Source organism: Passer domesticus, chromosome 4 (assembly GCF_036417665.1).
Source record: "Passer domesticus isolate bPasDom1 chromosome 4, bPasDom1.hap1, whole genome shotgun sequence".
NCBI lineage: Eukaryota > Metazoa > Chordata > Aves > Passeriformes > Passeridae > Passer > Passer domesticus.
In genome coordinates, this window is record NC_087477.1 from 53173701 (window position 1) to 53190944 (window position 17244).

The window sequence follows — 17244 nt, forward strand, 5'->3', positions numbered from 1 at the left end:
TATTTGACTGCTAGTAAATTACTTAGTAAAGTAGGACACCACAACCCCTTGTTACATTTGTGTAGGTTTTGATATTGCTTTGCAAACAGACTAGTACATATTTTTTGGGGACAAAATAAAGGAGAACATTCTAAAATATTTCTGAAGTACCTGAATATTTTCTTACTGATAGAAAGTCCTTATTCCTTTAGAAAATTTTTGTGATAAATTTTAATCTTTAGATCAGAGGACTGAGACATGTACTTTGCATTGGCATTATATTGTTGGTATATAAGAAATAAATCTTAATTTGAACCTGAAATTCAAGCTTGGGAGAGAACAATACATTTTAATTGTCCACTCTTTTTCCCTTTCAGCTTTAATCAATTAGAGTGCATACAAATAAAAATAGTGGAAGTAATCCTAAATGTTTGGGGTTCATGGCATGTCAGAGGTTTGCTCAATACAAATCAGAACAGTATCTGACGTTTATGTGTTTGCTGTTCCATTTGCTTCAGATTCATTACTTCATTAGATTTAACAGAAAAGTAAACATCATACACAGGAAGTACTATGAAAGTAGAAGTTTACAGAATCACAGAATCTCTGATTTAGAAGGCACCCACAAGGATTACTGAGTCCATCTCTTAAGTGAATGGCCTGTGGAGGGGTTAAGCCCACAACTTTATTAGCACCCTGCTCTAACCAACTGAGCTATGAGATATTGTTAATAGGTACTCCTAATACCCTCTTAGATCAATGCTTAAAACATCTGTTCTGAAGTATTCACAAGGGCTGCAGCAAGCTACACTCACCCTGGAGCTAAGGATGAGATCACTTCTGTAATTCCTGTGATTCACTGCAAGGCTTATCCTCATTACACCAGCAAGGGGGAAAGCTTGTGGGAGCCATCATTATGGGATTAAAATGAGCCGTTTCTTAATGGTGTACATCAGTATTCAGGCAAACACTGGAACTTAGGGGAAGGGAAAAACCCTTTCCAAAACACCATTCTTCCACACTACAGCCCTCCCTTCGTCAAAACAAAGGAGCAGCATAGGCCTCATTTCAATAATAGAGTACTTAAAGTATCTGAAGCTATATTGGCAAAAAGAATTATACATCATCTTTTTCTCTTCCAGCTATTGCTAATAAGCAGAGGCTGGCTGAACAGCAGAAATCTTAGAATACACTCAGAAATCTTCTACATGTTTTCAAAGGAGTATAGCTTATGGTTAAATACCAAACCAATATATTCCTTCTCAAAAGATGAGTTTTTAGTTATATCTTTCCATATTAAGAACACAAAAATCTGCTAAAAACTCTACAGGATGGGATGTAGTGATCCAGATAAATAGTGTCACTCTTTTATGCCCTTACAACTCTCAAAATATGATCATTCTCGGTTTGAAATGAATTACTCAATAATTGGAGAAGTAAACAACAAAGGAATTATACAGGACATATTTCTTGCTACTTGTGATACCATGTCTGAAAATTTACTACTGCAAAAGAATTAATGCAAAGATGTTTCTATGAGACCAGCCCTACTCTTTTGACCCAGGGACCAGAAACTCAGGCATCATGCCTTTTATACAGACTACATAGGTAAAGGTAGTTCATCAGAAGACCTTCATGGGAGGACAGCACATCTGATGCCAGTCATTTCTCCTTCTTTGGAGATTTCTCTTCCATAACTATTCCGCTTTACCAGCTAATCTCATGGTGTTTTTCCCCTCTGGCTCCATCTCACTGAACTTGATGAATACCTTTTCATTAAGAACAGCTTAGTGTCTAAAATCTCCAAGAACTAGTGAGCAGGGGAGATTATCAAGAACTGGAAATTCAGCTGCAACAAGATTGAAAGTTACATGTTTTCGTCTAGATCAACCATATAAGTATTATTCCTGACCATATATCATTCCTTAAAATTCTGGTTTATGGCAAAATTTTTGCTGCTTTTTCATTTTATCTTTCTCTTGTTCCTTTATTTCTGATTTCCTCCTATGTTATTGACAGTAAACATAGTAAATGATGTTTTTCTTTTGATGGTTAGTTGGGTTTTTTTTTTTCTCTGAACAACTGGACAACTTATATTTTATGCTTGTAATTGTAGCTGGAGTAGAACACATTCTACCAGAAACTTTCATTTCTACAAAATGATTGAAGACTGTAACCATTTCCAAGTAAAAAGCAATTAGCCTTTGAGAGATTTATCGAAAGGTATGTACACAACTCACTGCAGAAATGAGAAAGTGGCACACACATACCTAGCAGATCAATGTCTGTTATCTTACATGAAGTATTGGGCTGCACTATTCCTTACCACGTTTGTTCTGAAAGTCAGTAAAATGTCTTAAAAGAAGGTATAAGTACTCCTCTCCTGCTTCTTAACTTTCTTGTGCCTCACATTATTAGCAACAGCTGCACTGGAATAGATGATATTATTTATGCCCTTCACACTAGACAGAAGAATGAGAACCAACTGCTTCCCCAAATGTAAAGGTAAAATCTGTTTTAATATGCACCAAGAAGCGGGTTTAACATCCAAAAAACTATGGTAAAATATATGCTTTTCCTACAAAGGTGGAGTTTTTCCTCTGAGTAAAAATATTGACATTTTTCATAACAGAATGTGCCATTAAAAAGTTACATTTAATCTTTAATTGTAGCTATAATCTATGAGGATGTAAAAATTATTTTCAAATATGCCTGGAAAACAATTTTCTGCTATTTCTGCATTATTCAGTAAAATGGGAAGATTGGTAGTCCTTACTCTAAGGAGACTATCAGTCTTTATATGCATGGAGTTGTAAAAGATATATATATATATATATATATATACCAACTGAGGAACAAAATGAGGTTTATTTTAATATCACCTGAATAACTGTAGAGCTCAAGGATAAGTTTAGGCTTTGCTACAAACAGAAATGTCATAATCGACTGATTTCTCTAGAGGGAATTAAAAATTATGCCAAAACAAGAAAATTATCTTCAAAAATAAATTCAAGGAAAGGTCAGCCCAGTAAACCAGAATTCAGTTTAATGACTGCTATACTTAGAAAAGCATCTGTTCTCCAATAGCACATATGGTGGAATGAAGGAGAGAAAATCTTTGCTTTTGCTTAGTGTTTTTAGTTATATAGGTGTGGTATGTTTATTCTCTTCTCCAGTCTAGACCTGTAAAGCATGTAAACTATTCTTGTTTCCAAGTTGAAATCTATAACAGGCTATGCTGGGAGATGAAGGTTACCTTTCTTGTTTTCCAGATGAAATAATTTAGCCACCACACTCTAGAGGCAATAATATCTGCTTTGCAACAGATACTGAGTTGCCAGATCACCTGAAAACATTACTTTATTGTAAGAAGCATCACAATTCAGAAGCAAACTTCTCAGGAAGCCTTCATGCCAAATAACATGAGATGGACTTTGAAGCTGTGTTTCTGTGATACCTGTTTTCAAAGAATGTGTATCCTTTTAAAAACAGCATGAAATTGTTCCTCTTCCATTAGATGTGTAGATTTCTTGGTGAAAAAATGCATTCTTTCTAAACACTAAACCATCAAAGGTTGAATTTGGTGACTCTAAATCAGATTTTGTTTTAATTGACACAGAAAACATAGAAACAAACAAATAGATGAACTACCAAGTAATTTGAGATAAAACTAAAAAAAAAAAAAGTGAATAAAACAAAACCATTGGTAAAATAAACAGGAAACAGGCACAGCTGGTACTTTTTCCCATATCACATGGTCATCATGGTCACACATGCTCAAGCCACCATATGCCCTCTCAAGCACCTACATAACCCCAAAGCATCACAGATTCACAGTCCCTGATTACAGGGTTACCTCTTCTCCCATGGGAGCCGCAATTACCCAGCAGTAAATGCTGACATTGTGTACTTGCCACAGCAAAGGGTACAAGGAAAGGCTGTTGACACTCAGCACAGTGAGTGTCTCTTCTGCATGACCTAAATTTCTCTTCTGGAAGAGCCTCAGAAGAGTGAGAAACGGAGCAGTTCTTTGTCACCCTCTACAATCCTTCCTTATCTGTCTAAATACACAGAAGTAGGCTGCAAAGAAAAAAAAAATAACCTCTTCAGCATTGCTTTAAATAAACATATTGACTGTTTGACTTGGTACTGATGTAGGTCCCATAGTTAGAAATGGAATTTTTTCTCATTCTAGTTTAAAGTATTCTAATCTGAAAATTATACTGTATGTAAAAGACATATGTAAAGCCTCTTTTCTTCACACTTTTCTGATGAAATTCTCAGTCACAGCAGGCATTTTAGAAATTAAGGACCTTCTGCAAGAAGAAAGACCTTTTTTTTTCTCTAGAAGAGCCTCATAATTTTCCATAATTCATTGATGATTTCACAATGGATGTGTCTTGCAGTGCCTGTTCTAAAGCCTATTGTAGTTATTGAGAGTTTCATAGATATAATTGTCTTGTATTTCAATGAGAGATATTTTCTCAGTTTAAGGCATTTAAATTAACTGAAATTTCCAAGGTCTTTATGAACAGGTTTTATACACTTGTCTCACAAGATCATGATACTACTGCCACTCCAATTCTCTGAAAAAAAACCCCAAACCATGTTGATGCTTTGGTGGTCATTTTCACAAGAACATTTGTGACTTTATTTTTCGATACCACTTTTCTAACCACTATTCATTTGATTTCTTCAGACCATTAGTCAAATATTTACTGATTCCTCAGTCTGTAAGTATAGTTCTGACATCTTATTGAATTCTAAATTGCAGGATCACCAGACTGTCATTCTTCCTTAAGTATTCCATATTTGGGCTTCTTCTGGTACAGAATTTTCCTTGAATTCAATAAACAAAAAAGCTGTCTGTCCAAATCAGGTATGTAGGAAGGAAAGTAATCTTTTTTGTACAGGCATTGAAAGCCAGACTTTTAGCACAGTTCAAGAGCTTTGATGTTCCTTGTCATAAGTCATTTGTATTTGTTCTTTTCCTCCAATACGCTTCCTCTTCATAGTTCAAACTTATTCCATGAAGCTGATGATTTAGGTAAAGTGAGAGTTGCAAAAAAAATAAAAAGTGAGCAACAGAACTTTAGACATTTGAATGAAGAAACAGTCGCATTAAATAAAACTCAAATTTTCTAAATATTTTCAAGGGTATTTAATGTGCTTGGTTTTTGACAATATTTTTTCAGACTTTTATAAAGGTTTGTGTCTACTCCTTGCACATCCTTAGCTTAGTCAGTATCTTCTTTCTTGAAGAAGGTTTGAGTCTTGAAACCAGTAATCTATCCAGAGAAACAGCAGTTTAAGGGACTACAGAGATCAGTTCTTTGCTGCTGTGTTTAATCCCCTTGTGAGCTGGCATGCATAGAAAACACCTTCATAGGAAACATCAATATCCCTTGGTAACCATGTGAGTATATACTGTGGGAACAGGACCTGCATCTTCTCACTCAGCTCTTCACCTTCAGAGTATCTTTTGTCCATGTATCTTAGTCTGTCGTAGTCTAAAGATAAATCATACACCCACCAGGATTTACACAGACACAAGCCCTCAGACTTTTCATAATCCCTCATGCATTCAGCCACATCTGCTCAGCTATTGTAGCTCCTGCATCTTCTGGGGTAGATTTTTACTAGCTCAAGGTGCAAGTTCTTCTGTGTACCGAAGGTACATCACGCAACTTTTTCTCTCCTTTTATAACTAGCTAGGGAATCAACCAAGCAAGCTGTTTCATTGTTAATTTGTTACAATATTTATCTGGTTCTAAGAACACTCTAATTTCACCTGGTCATCGTTTTTTTTCACATTGCTATTTTCAGGTGAAGAGCTGGAGTGCTGCTAGTGAAACCTGATTGATCTCCCTCTTTCCTTTATATCCATTGCTTGTAGCCAGAAGCAAATGTGAAGAACCAAAAAGTCCATCACATCGGCAGTTATAGTGTATTTGCATTCTAACATTTGGGAATAAAATATATCAAGCTAGGTACATTTAGAAGGAGGAAAAAAAATGATAGATTTTTAAAAAAAGTTGACTGGAAAATGTGATCATATTTTGATAATATTTGAAAAAATTAATTTTTTGTGTGCTCAACATGCAAATTCAGATGGAAATTAAATATTTCTCTTGTATTGTAAAATGACAATAGTTCACCACTAATTGTAGTTTAGATATTATTTGACAGCTCTTCTTTCATTGGAAATATGAGAGTGTTTTTTAATCACCAGGTGTTTTTAATTCCAGTCTAAATTAGTTGCTAATTTTATGTCTGTAAAGATATTATGCTAAGTAAATGTGTCATCATCATGTCTATTCTGTTTCCTGGATTGCTGGAAACAATCAAAGGGCATACACAGATTTTGAACAGTGAAAATTGTGTTACTGTTACTCAACATGAAATAAGGCAGATGCTTTCAGAAAAGACTGCATTTGAGAGATTTAAGTATTTTCTCCACTCATTTTGCTTCTACCCAAATCCAGGCTTCCATGAATGCATTTTTAACATTTGTCAAATTAATTTCTACATGTCTAATAGTGTTTCTCCTATTACACAAATTGAAGTTATTGCTTTCAGAAGCACAATCTGTCTTCCTCAGTGGCTGTTTTCTTTATGATTGTCTTTGGGCAATATTAGAAAAGGGCCCCCATCTTTATGAAGTGTCTTTGGAGGATGAGGATGACAATTAAGGGAAGTCTGGTGCAGGAGTTTCTACAGTGAATTTCAAGAGCTCCCAGAGAACCATTTTTTATGAATCAGCCTTTTATGCCTTGCTCCAAGTTGGCAAGAATCCTTCATTTTTCTTTTCACCCTAACGCTTCTTACATACATGGATGAAGTATTTCTTGCAGAGAAATGTTGTATTATATTTGGAAATACTATTTTTCTTTCAGGAAACCCTGGATTTAGTCAGGCTTAGGTGATGACTTTTTCCTTGTTAAACCAAATACTTTTGCAGCTTTTGAAGAGGGGATGGCAAAGAAATGAGATTATATTACACCTTTCGAGAAGGATAACTAGGAGTATTTGTAAGGCTTAGGTTCATAGTGTTGCTTTGAGATATAAAGTATATACTCTTTAAAATAAATCACTAATTTAGAAGGTTCCTATTTACAATTCCACATTTTTCCTGCTAATGCAAACAGAAACCTTCTGGTTTAAAACTGATTTCTCAAATTATTTCTAGAGAAGAGAATTTTATCTTGCAAATTCCTCATAATGAAAACTTCAAGGGGTTTTGACAATTACTAGGAATAGGGAAATAATTTATTCTTTGTTTAAATGGAATTTCTTTGTATTTTTATTAAATACAGGCAACAAAGAAATTCAAATGTCAAAATGCTACTTACTACTGCTACTTACAAAATAAACAGTGCTAAATGAAAAATACTGAAGAACTTGCTATAATTTATCCTTTAAAGTGCATAGTAGATATTTAATCTATATGGAATTTGTTTGACACACAGCAATTCAAATCTAATAAAAATCAGGCTCTTCTCTAAAATAGAAGAGGTTCCACCAGTGGTCACTGTATGGAACGAGCTTTGTGGAACTAAGTTACAGCTATTTCAGGACATAAAAGTGTTAAGTACTATTTTTTTGTGAATGTGCAAATCGTGAGTGAAAGTGATTTAGAACTAGGCACTTGGCAAAATACTTCCTTAATGAATATCAAATCTAGCTGATGTGTTTTGAGGTTTGAAACTGGTGTGATTTATCAGTCTTTAAACACAATATATAGAGCTATAAATATTTGTTTGCTGTGCTATATAAGAATTTATTCAACAGATGGATTTACAGCTGTAAAGAACAGCTTGGTTTCCAAAGTCCACTGTCAGGGCATAGTGCAGATGGTTCTCTCCTGGCAATGCTTGGACAGCAGAAGGACCTCACCAGCCATGGCCCATTCCACCTCATCCGCCATAAACCACAAGCTGCCACACCATTTGCTAAGATTTAACAAAAATAGATAAAAAATATGATAGAGAAATTGACACTGAAAAATAGGATATGTGACAGGAAACCAGAGTGTGGGGAAAAGGACATAATATTTAAGGCCAATTTGTGTCAGGGAATCTGCATGATTGAGCATCTGGGTCATGTCAAATAAAGCCTGTCCTACAAAGGGATGGGAAAAATTACACAAAGGGATCACTCTGTTACCTGTGGAAAAGGCATTTTTCCTTACTACAAACCCAGTAGGAGGCTTATTTGGTGTGTAAAAACATTTGAACAGTTCTAGTATTTCAGAACTCTCCCCTTTCAAGTACCAAGAAACTTGAATTTGAGAACAGGAAGTTGGAATATATTTGACTTCTTTTTTGTTTGCTTAAGGGTTTTAGAAATCAGTAAAAGTTACTATGGTGACTGATAGTATGAGAGAGTGAACATCCAGACCTTATAAGCTCACAGAAACACAGGTGCAGACATAGCTATTAGCATATACTTAGGGAAAACAGAATTTTCCTTAAGGCACTGGAATTATTCCTGTACTTAGCAAAATGTTTTGAGTTTTCATTAATTCTCAGTTTCTAACTTCTCTCATTTATGAGCTTGTGACTCTCTTGCAAACAGTATAATTTAGTTTCTAAGGCAATTGTATGCTCAAGCAAAATAAAATTGATATGATTTTTTTCAAAACCATGCTCTGCAGTAATTTTTAAGAATATATGTATATGATAGAATTTTTATCTTAAGAAAGTGTTTGCTTTGATCAAGCAATAACTTAAAAAATTCCCCCCAACTTATGTAGAACTAAAGCCAATAAACGTCCTAGATTATTAGTGCAAATCAAATAAAGTACACAACAATGAAGTAATTTATCACTTAAGCCATATAAAACCCCGTGGTTATAACTCAGATTATTTTTAAAGGTTGGTGGATTGGGTTAGATTCATTTGGTTTTCGCATGAGAACCAGCACTGCCCGCACATTAGAGTGCTCAGTGAAAGTGGCTCTTAAATTTTTTGAGTTACTGCTAACACAGATTGGTTTAATTGAGAGAGAGGCTATACAGGATTTTCAAAATCCTTATTTTGGGGCTGACTTTCCTGGAGAAAGCTTACTGAATCCTACTACCAGTAAGTAAATGAAGTATTTTTTCATAGCTCTTAACAAATCCACAATTTTCAACAAATTCTCTCAAAAATTTTTAATTTCCTGATTTTTGAATGTCACATATATTCCATTAAGAAACAACCCAGACTATTGTAAAAGTATGAACTACACTATTATATATTTTTGGAACAAAAAATTGATTTATACTAAGAAAATGGTAAATGTGTATGATCTGGGTTTTCCTGTCAAAAGCAGCATGGCCAACAGGTCAAGGGAGGTGATTCTGCCCCTCTGCCCTCCTCTGGTGAGAACACACTCAGAGTGTCCAGCTCTGGGGTCCCTGGGACAGAAAGGACATGGGCCTGTTAGAGGCCAAACGAAGGCTTTGAAGACAATCAGGTGGCACCTCTGCTATGATGACAGGCTGAGAGAGCTGGAGTTAGTCAGCCTGGAGAAGAGAAGGATCCATGGAGGCTTTGTAGCACCTTCCAGTACCCAAAGGGGGCCTGCAAGAAAGCTGCAGAGGGACTTTCTGCAAGAGTATGTAGTGATGAAACACACTCCCATTCCAAGGAGGAATGGCTTTAACCCGAGAGAGGTTAGGTTTAGACTGGATATTAGGAAAAAGTTTTTTCACTGGGAGGGTGGTGAGGCATTGGAACATGTTTTCCAGAGAAGTTGTGGATGCCCTGTCCCTGGAACTGAGCAACTTGGTCTGGTGGAAGGTGTCCCTGCCCATGGCAAGGGGAAAGGAATTAGACGGTTTTTAAGTCCCTTCTAACCCAAACCATTCTGTTATTCTGGGATTTCAAGTATTTTTATACATACATACATACATACATACATATATACATACATATATATATGTCTATATATATATATATATATATATATATATATGAGTATATGATTCTATAGAACTTCCTGAATTTTACGTTCCAAAAACGCAATGATTTTGAATTATGGTTTTGAAAAATAATGAGATTGGAGATGAGGGTCTCAGAAGTTAGAAAACACTTAGTGGTCTAGTAGTTGTAACAGTGTAAGTGTAATTTACTTCCCAAGGAATCCTATTTTATTGAGTGCCTGGAATAAATTAATCTAATTATGTTTTCTCTTTCTGCCTGTGTGTTTTCTCCTTTTCATTTTGGGTTATATTTTGCATGCTATCCAAACTATAGTTTGGATAGCAAATATTTATTTCGGCATAAGTATTTTAATATCTTCAAAGTAGTAACTCAGTTTCTTACAGATTTTAATAGTTGTTTTTCTTAGTACTTCCACACAAGTGAAGCATAGTCTTCATAACTCTCTGGTGGAGCAATGACATCCTACATTAGGGCATTGGTGGCAAATTTAGAAAATTGTTGAATTTTAATAAACCAAAAATATTATTTTTTCATGGTGTACTAGTTTTTACAGCATTAAGTATGGTCAAAGGTGTCTTCACTAAATCTCATTTGCAGTTGTGAATATTTCTATTTTTTTGAAAATATGGATGTCAAGCTTTTTAAGAGATCAGGAATGTCTCGATAGCTCTGAAGAGAGTTCTGGTTTCATCTTGTCCCACACTTCTTCCTTCTTGTCTGCCATTAACCCAGATGTCTGGAAAAAAGTTTTGGATTTTCTGGCCAACTGAATTACCAGGATCTAAGAGTACTCTGATGTTACAACCCCTAGAAGATGATACTTTTCTCAGGCAGAAACCTAGGACCTGTATGCACGCGACAACAATTGCAGAGATAATTTTCCTTTTATGATCTGGGTCTGACATGTAACTCTCTTTAGCACACCTCCTCTGGGAGCAACTAAGTGTGAGTAGCATGGTTATTAAATGAATCACTGAGGTTTCACCTTCCCAAGCTTCAAGAAAAATGAAACACAACCTAAACTATGCTCATTTTGATAGGTTCTAAGAGATGTAAGATTTTTGATGGATGATTCAAATATGTGTCTTTAGAAAATAATAAAAAATTAGATATTTATTTTAAAAAATTATTTAACAATAATTGGTATCATCTGATATTTACCACAGAATACATGAAGCGGGTGTTATTTATTTGGAAGCTTGTATCAGAGCTAATATTGACTTCTAGAAACTCTTCTAGGAAAGATAAAATCAAGTCATGAAAGGTCTTTTTTCATGTAACATGCAAAGCTATGCCTGCCCTTGCTGATAGGCATATGTCAAAAAAGTAAGGTATCATCAACTGGAAGGCTTTCCACTTTATTATATAGCCATATAAATATAGAGTTTAAAAAAGCCCAAACAAAACACTTTCTTGCCTAAGGCAACAAGGACATCGGAGACTAGTAGGTACATTGGAGATACAGTAGTTATGTGATTTGGACATTCTGCATGGACACCAGTAAGGACTTGAACTTGAAAACAAGTTTTATAAGTTTTTACACCGAAGTTCAACTCACTTTTCGCTGAGAAAACTCACATCTGTAAACCCAAATCTAACACATAAACAGACCAATGAGCTACAGGAAATTTTTCTAATTCCATTTTGGATAACTCCTTGACATTTTGTAGACTAAATTCAACAATAAAATTTTCTTTATTTTTCTTAACCTAATTTTTATGTGAGGAAAAGATAGTCACTAAACTTATGTGTAAAACTGCATAATATTGAGCATGTTTAAAGTCCAGATTCACCTGCCCCCAAGACATGTTCATGTGCATTCTCCATGTGAGGAAATTTCACCCAAAATGATAGCAGCTTTTCAGGCAGATTACAGCAATGTCACTAGAGTAGCTATAGTATATTTAAGGTTAAGAATGGGTGAACAGCAGCAACAGAACAGAAACTTTGAAGGTCAGAGATATAATTTAAAGGGCACTATAAGGCTGAGGGGAAAAAAGGAAAGAAAACTTCAGCACGTTTATAAATGAATATATTGGGAGAAGGGTTTGAAAAATAGCAGTCATATGACTAGTCTCATTCATTATACAGTTTACAAATTCTGACACAGTCAAACTGTGACTCCTAAAAGGGAAGTTTTCTTAGTAATATTGCTTGCACAGAAGACCATTCATTTTTGTGAACTGAAGTAGGGAAGTTAGGAAACATAAATTTTATGCTCATGTCTGTTTCACGGGCAGTAAACCTTCTGTGTACTACAACAGCATATCAACTATCTACTATGTTCTGTAGCTTGGTCTTCTCTGGGGAGATGGGATCTGGCTAAGATAATTCATTGTGTTTGTGACAAAGGCAGAAGGCAATACTTTTTGTCTGGATGACATGAAGGTAATAGGGCAGGTTGTTCAAAGATGCACAGTTTATATGCATTAGTTTAAATTAATATACATTTCTGCAGAATAATTTTATTTAATCATTGATTTCCTGTGCTGTACAACAGTAGTCAAAATTTTTTAATGCCTGGGAAAAACTGAGAATTCTTCAGTACAAACATTTTGTTAAGCTAACCTCACACTTGAAAATGACTCTGAATAAAGCACCACCATTATCTAGCCTTCCTTGAATCTGTGATATTTCAGTCGCTCAAAGGAATGTCAAAATCACTAACAGTATGAAGGCAGCAGTTGTTCTGACAGCTGAAGCATGAACTGAATCTGTCTAGTGAAATTAGCCTAATATGGTCAAATTGCTTTTGCTTTTTAACTGTATATGGGCAATAGAAAAGACACTTGTGTGGCTTCCACATAAATTAAGAAATGTATAATGGAATTACATAACAAATTGCTATGGTCATTAATAAACAAAAGGAAAAAAATACCTTTTATATCAAAGCTGGTTTTTATTTTAATCAAAGCTATCACTGAAAGCCTTCACAGTTTTTATTTTTCCTTTCACCAAGAGTAATTAACTTCTGCATGAAATTTTATTCCTTTAGTGATGTATAGGTTAAAAAAAATGCTATTATGCTTTGGTTTTGCTTATTGCACTATGGTAGTCTCAGGATTTAGCTTTGCTGGAAACCCCTCTGGTTGAGGAAATGAGTAATTTTTCTTTATTTAGCATGACACGGATCCATCTTGCACTTGTAAATGGAACAAGTAAATAACCAAAACATTTAGGAACTTGAACTAAATTCTTTCAGCTAGATTTAGACTCTTCAAAAAATCATGGAAATGTAAGAATTGGTTAATTTTTAATGCATATATGGCTCTCAATATCTTCAAATGCATTTTGCACAACAGGATTCTCTCAGTAATTTCCTTTTTTTTTCTGCTATGTGTGTTCTTCAGGTTTTTTTACCTTTTTTTTTTTTTTTTTTTTTTTTTTTTTTTTTTTTTTTTTCCAGAGAAAATCCAGGTCTTCATGCATAAATTTAAACATAAGAGAAAACTAAAAGAAAAGTAATTTGACAACACAGCTAAATTCCTAGATTTCAAATAAGGTTGTTGCATTAGGAATTGTAAACCTATCCTTTTTCATCATCTCAACATCCATGGAAGGATTTTCAACTATGTTTCTGATTATGGAATCATAGAATAGAACCACAGAATGGCTTGGATTGGAAGCAACCTTAAGGATCTCGTTTCAATCTCTCTTGCATGGGCAGGGACATATGCCACTAGACTAGGTTTCTCAGACTCCCATCTAGCCATCTAGTTGAAGGCATCTGCAGTGAGCAGTCATCTTCAGCAAGACCAGATTGATCAGGGATCCATTTAATCTGACCTTGAATGTTTGAAGGGATTGAGCATCTACCACCTCTCTGGGCAACCTGTTCCTGTGGTTTGATATCCACAATGGAAAATACTTCTTCCTTTTATCTAGTCTCTATCTATCTATCTATCTATCTATCTATCTAATGTGTCAACTACACCACTCACCTTGGTGTTACCTACAAAGCTGCTGAGGGTGCACTCAATCCCACTGCCCATGCAATTGATTAAAACATTAAATAATACCAGCCCCAGTACAGACCCCCAAGGGGCACCACCCATCACTGATCTCTGTTTGCACATTGAGTTGCTGACCATTACATCCCAGATGCAACCAGCCAGTCAATTCATTATCCACCAAATGATCGATAAATCATCAACTCCACACCTCTCCAATTTAGTTAGAAGGATGTTCTCACCACCTGTAAAGGCCTTACAGATGTGCAAGCACATCACATCTGTAGCTCTTTCTTTGTCCACAGATGTAGTCACCCATCATAGAAAGCTACTAAGTTGGTAAGGCAGGACTTGCCCTTGGTGAAGTCAGTGGTAGATACATTTCCAATTAGTCCAAAAAAGGATGTGTACTGAGTGTTTTAGCCCAGAAAATTGATTTTGTATGGCATATTTCCTGCAAATCAGCAGTCTATATCTTCATGGTTCTATTTTAACTGAGCTGTTTCCAGAGATCAATTACAGTAAAAAGGAAAGCACTTAAAATCAAGTGACACTGTACATGAGAAGTGAACTGCTTCTTTCAAAAGATTCATGTGAGTGCCCACATTTATCTAGGAGTTGACTGACCTTGGTTCTGAAGATCTCAGCATTCTTAAATGTGATCAATAGTTATTCCCCATTGACAAATGGCATAGAAATTTCAATTTAGCATTTAGTATACATCAGTGATGATGATTCCAAAATGAGTGATAAAATATAGCAGCCATGACCAAGACCAAGATGGTCATAATGCAGATGTATTAATTCTAGACTACTGAATTCTGTTAAATTTTGTAGGTAGCTGCCATTATGTCCTGTGAACCTGAGTAAATACTCAGGCCGTTAGGTTTGATTAATATTCATGATGTCATTATTACAGTGATGTCAACACATGACCCATTTAGTGCCAGTACATCTATTTACACTTTATCCTCTGTGGTGTAGACTCACTGAAAGAACACCATGCTGACTAAAGAACACTATCTTCAGCAACTGTCATAAAATCTCCAAGTATATTTTCTGTCCATAATGTTCAGAGATTAGAAGTCTCTGTCTATTTGCAAATATGAACTTATGTCAACTAAGTAATGGGACTAGATAATGGATTATAATTCATCATGACAAGCCCCAAAGTTCAGCAATTTTTTATCCTTTTTTCTTTTTTGAACACTTTCATTGCATATCAGGAGCACAGATGACATGTTCTACTTTTTCCAGATTTGATTATGTTTGACATAGATCAATAGGTAATTAATTTTCCTTCTAAAAGTGAAGAATTATCAGAGTAAAGAATTTTGAGTGGAGTAATCCCATGTCAACACTGTTGACACCCTAGACTTTTTAAAATTTGCAAGGCAGTGAGTATTCTCTTTAGTTACTCCAGATAAATAACACCTTGTATATGAGAGTCATGATAGCAAAAAAAAAATGTTTTTCAGAAGCATAATGCTTCAGAAAGAAAACTTAGATGAGAAATATGTATAGTCATGAACACCACAGAGAGGAAACAAAGCTGCAGTGAGAGTGACTGGACTGTGGGCTCAACAACCTTCGAATAGAAAATTGTCACTGTTTCCTTTGATTTCAGTTGCTTAATATCCCCAAATTTTACTTTTCCATAGTAGAGAAATATAATGAAGATTGCTGTTGATGAAGATGGCACTGTAATGATAATGTGACTTAAGCTGTGTTTATTAGACATCAAGAACTGGCAGCAGAAAATGCAAATGTTAGAAGCGCAAATGTTACTGTGGACTGCCAAGATGCTGTGAAAATTGGCAGATCAGTTGTGAGAATCTGCATCTTTGGAGATTTGCTGAGTAAGAAATACTTTACTATGCAACCAGCCTTCTGTTTTCTACTCCTGCATAAAGACCATGTAATTCTCATATGTTTTTATCTATATTGTCCCTTGGGGTTTTTATCACTCAGATGGTGAGAAGTACTCCAAGAAAAAAGTTGTCTGTCATTCCTTTAAGAATAAATTCCTGTCACTGCAACAAATTTCAGGGTATCTGTATGAAGAAGGTTTAATATTTCTATTAATATTTCTTTCTACCTAGAATCTTTGCTCCTACTGACTTGTCTGCTACAGCAATTTGTCAAGAGTACATCTACTAATGGGAATAAAAGACGTGTATAATAGCACATAAAGTCAATATTGAGCAAGCTAACCTAGACCATCAAAATCCTCATAGTTTTCTAGCTTTTCAGAGAAATTAAGCCACATTTTCTCCCTCTTTACTTCTTGACCAAATAAAGCAAGAATGTTGACTATGTAAAACATATATATATGGATGTGAGGAAAAACTATTTGTGATAGCTGAGACACAGCTTTTTATTATATCTCTTCTGGGCATTTGTTGAATGAAAATAAAGTTATCTTTTCCTATGCTTTTTATCAACATGAAATTATCATATACTGGACAAAACTTTTTTTATAGGGTTTACTTTGAAATTTCTTACTTAGGAATAGATGTTGAGGTAACAAAACAACTGCAGAAAAACAACTGGAAAATGTAGTAATGCAGCCCAGTACATTGTCATATTTGCTCACTTGGCTTATTAATTTCAAAAGTTGTGCTAAAAAAATGAATTATAAGTTTGTGAGCAAGGGCAAAGTTTTGTAATCTCTAGCAATAACTGTGTTTCTCACATTATCCATGAGCTGTGCTTTCAATGATTTACATTATTTCAGTTATCACATAGTGAAAGGCAACACCATAGTCTGTGGATGAGATCAGAATTTATAAAAACCTTTGTTGAAGCAGCTCTATTTATACGCTTCACATAAATCTGAGCAGTTTTAGATATAGTAACAATATGCCTCATTTTACACAATTTTCTTGTCACATTAATTTTGGAATTGTGCTTGCAGATAAAGATGATTATAGCATCAGTAGCATCAGTATCTCCCACGAGTAAAACTACTTACATAGGCTAGGTGTGATTTAAAGGTTAAGAAGACCTTCATTGTGTCTCCCCCTTTTACTTCTTTTTATTCTTCTAACTGACACAAATAATGGCTTCTGAAAGGAGAAGGAAAATAGGTTAACAATAAGCTCCCAGGCAGAAATTCTAATGAGATTCAAAATTGTCCCAGTCTCATCTTCATTTCCTTTCCTGGCAGGTCTGATTGCTTATATGTTTGATGTCTTTCATGAAATGTTTCTTCAGAAATTATTTTTTATAGGGCATGACGCACACAAAAGAAAGGAGAGAGGGAAACCTTAATAAAAATTTCTGTAGTTGTGTTCAGTTTGTGTTTTATACAGCTCAAGACTGATTTCTTCATGAGAATATCCTGGATAATTTTAATATTTTTGTTTCAAGGCTACTAGACTTAA

General features: G+C 35.0%; 1 long non-coding RNA gene across 1 annotated transcript in view; it reads right to left on the minus strand.

The window, feature by feature from the left end:
• Positions 1-4861: 4861 nt before the first annotated feature.
• LOC135300007 (uncharacterized) overlaps positions 4862-17244 on the minus strand; it is a 105097-nt gene continuing 92714 nt past the window's right edge. The window contains exons 4-5 of the long non-coding RNA XR_010361866.1: positions 16833-16926; positions 4862-5014 (exon numbers count right to left, since the gene is read on the minus strand). This is a non-coding gene — a long non-coding RNA (uncharacterized LOC135300007). The remainder of the gene's footprint in view (positions 5015-16832; positions 16927-17244) is intronic.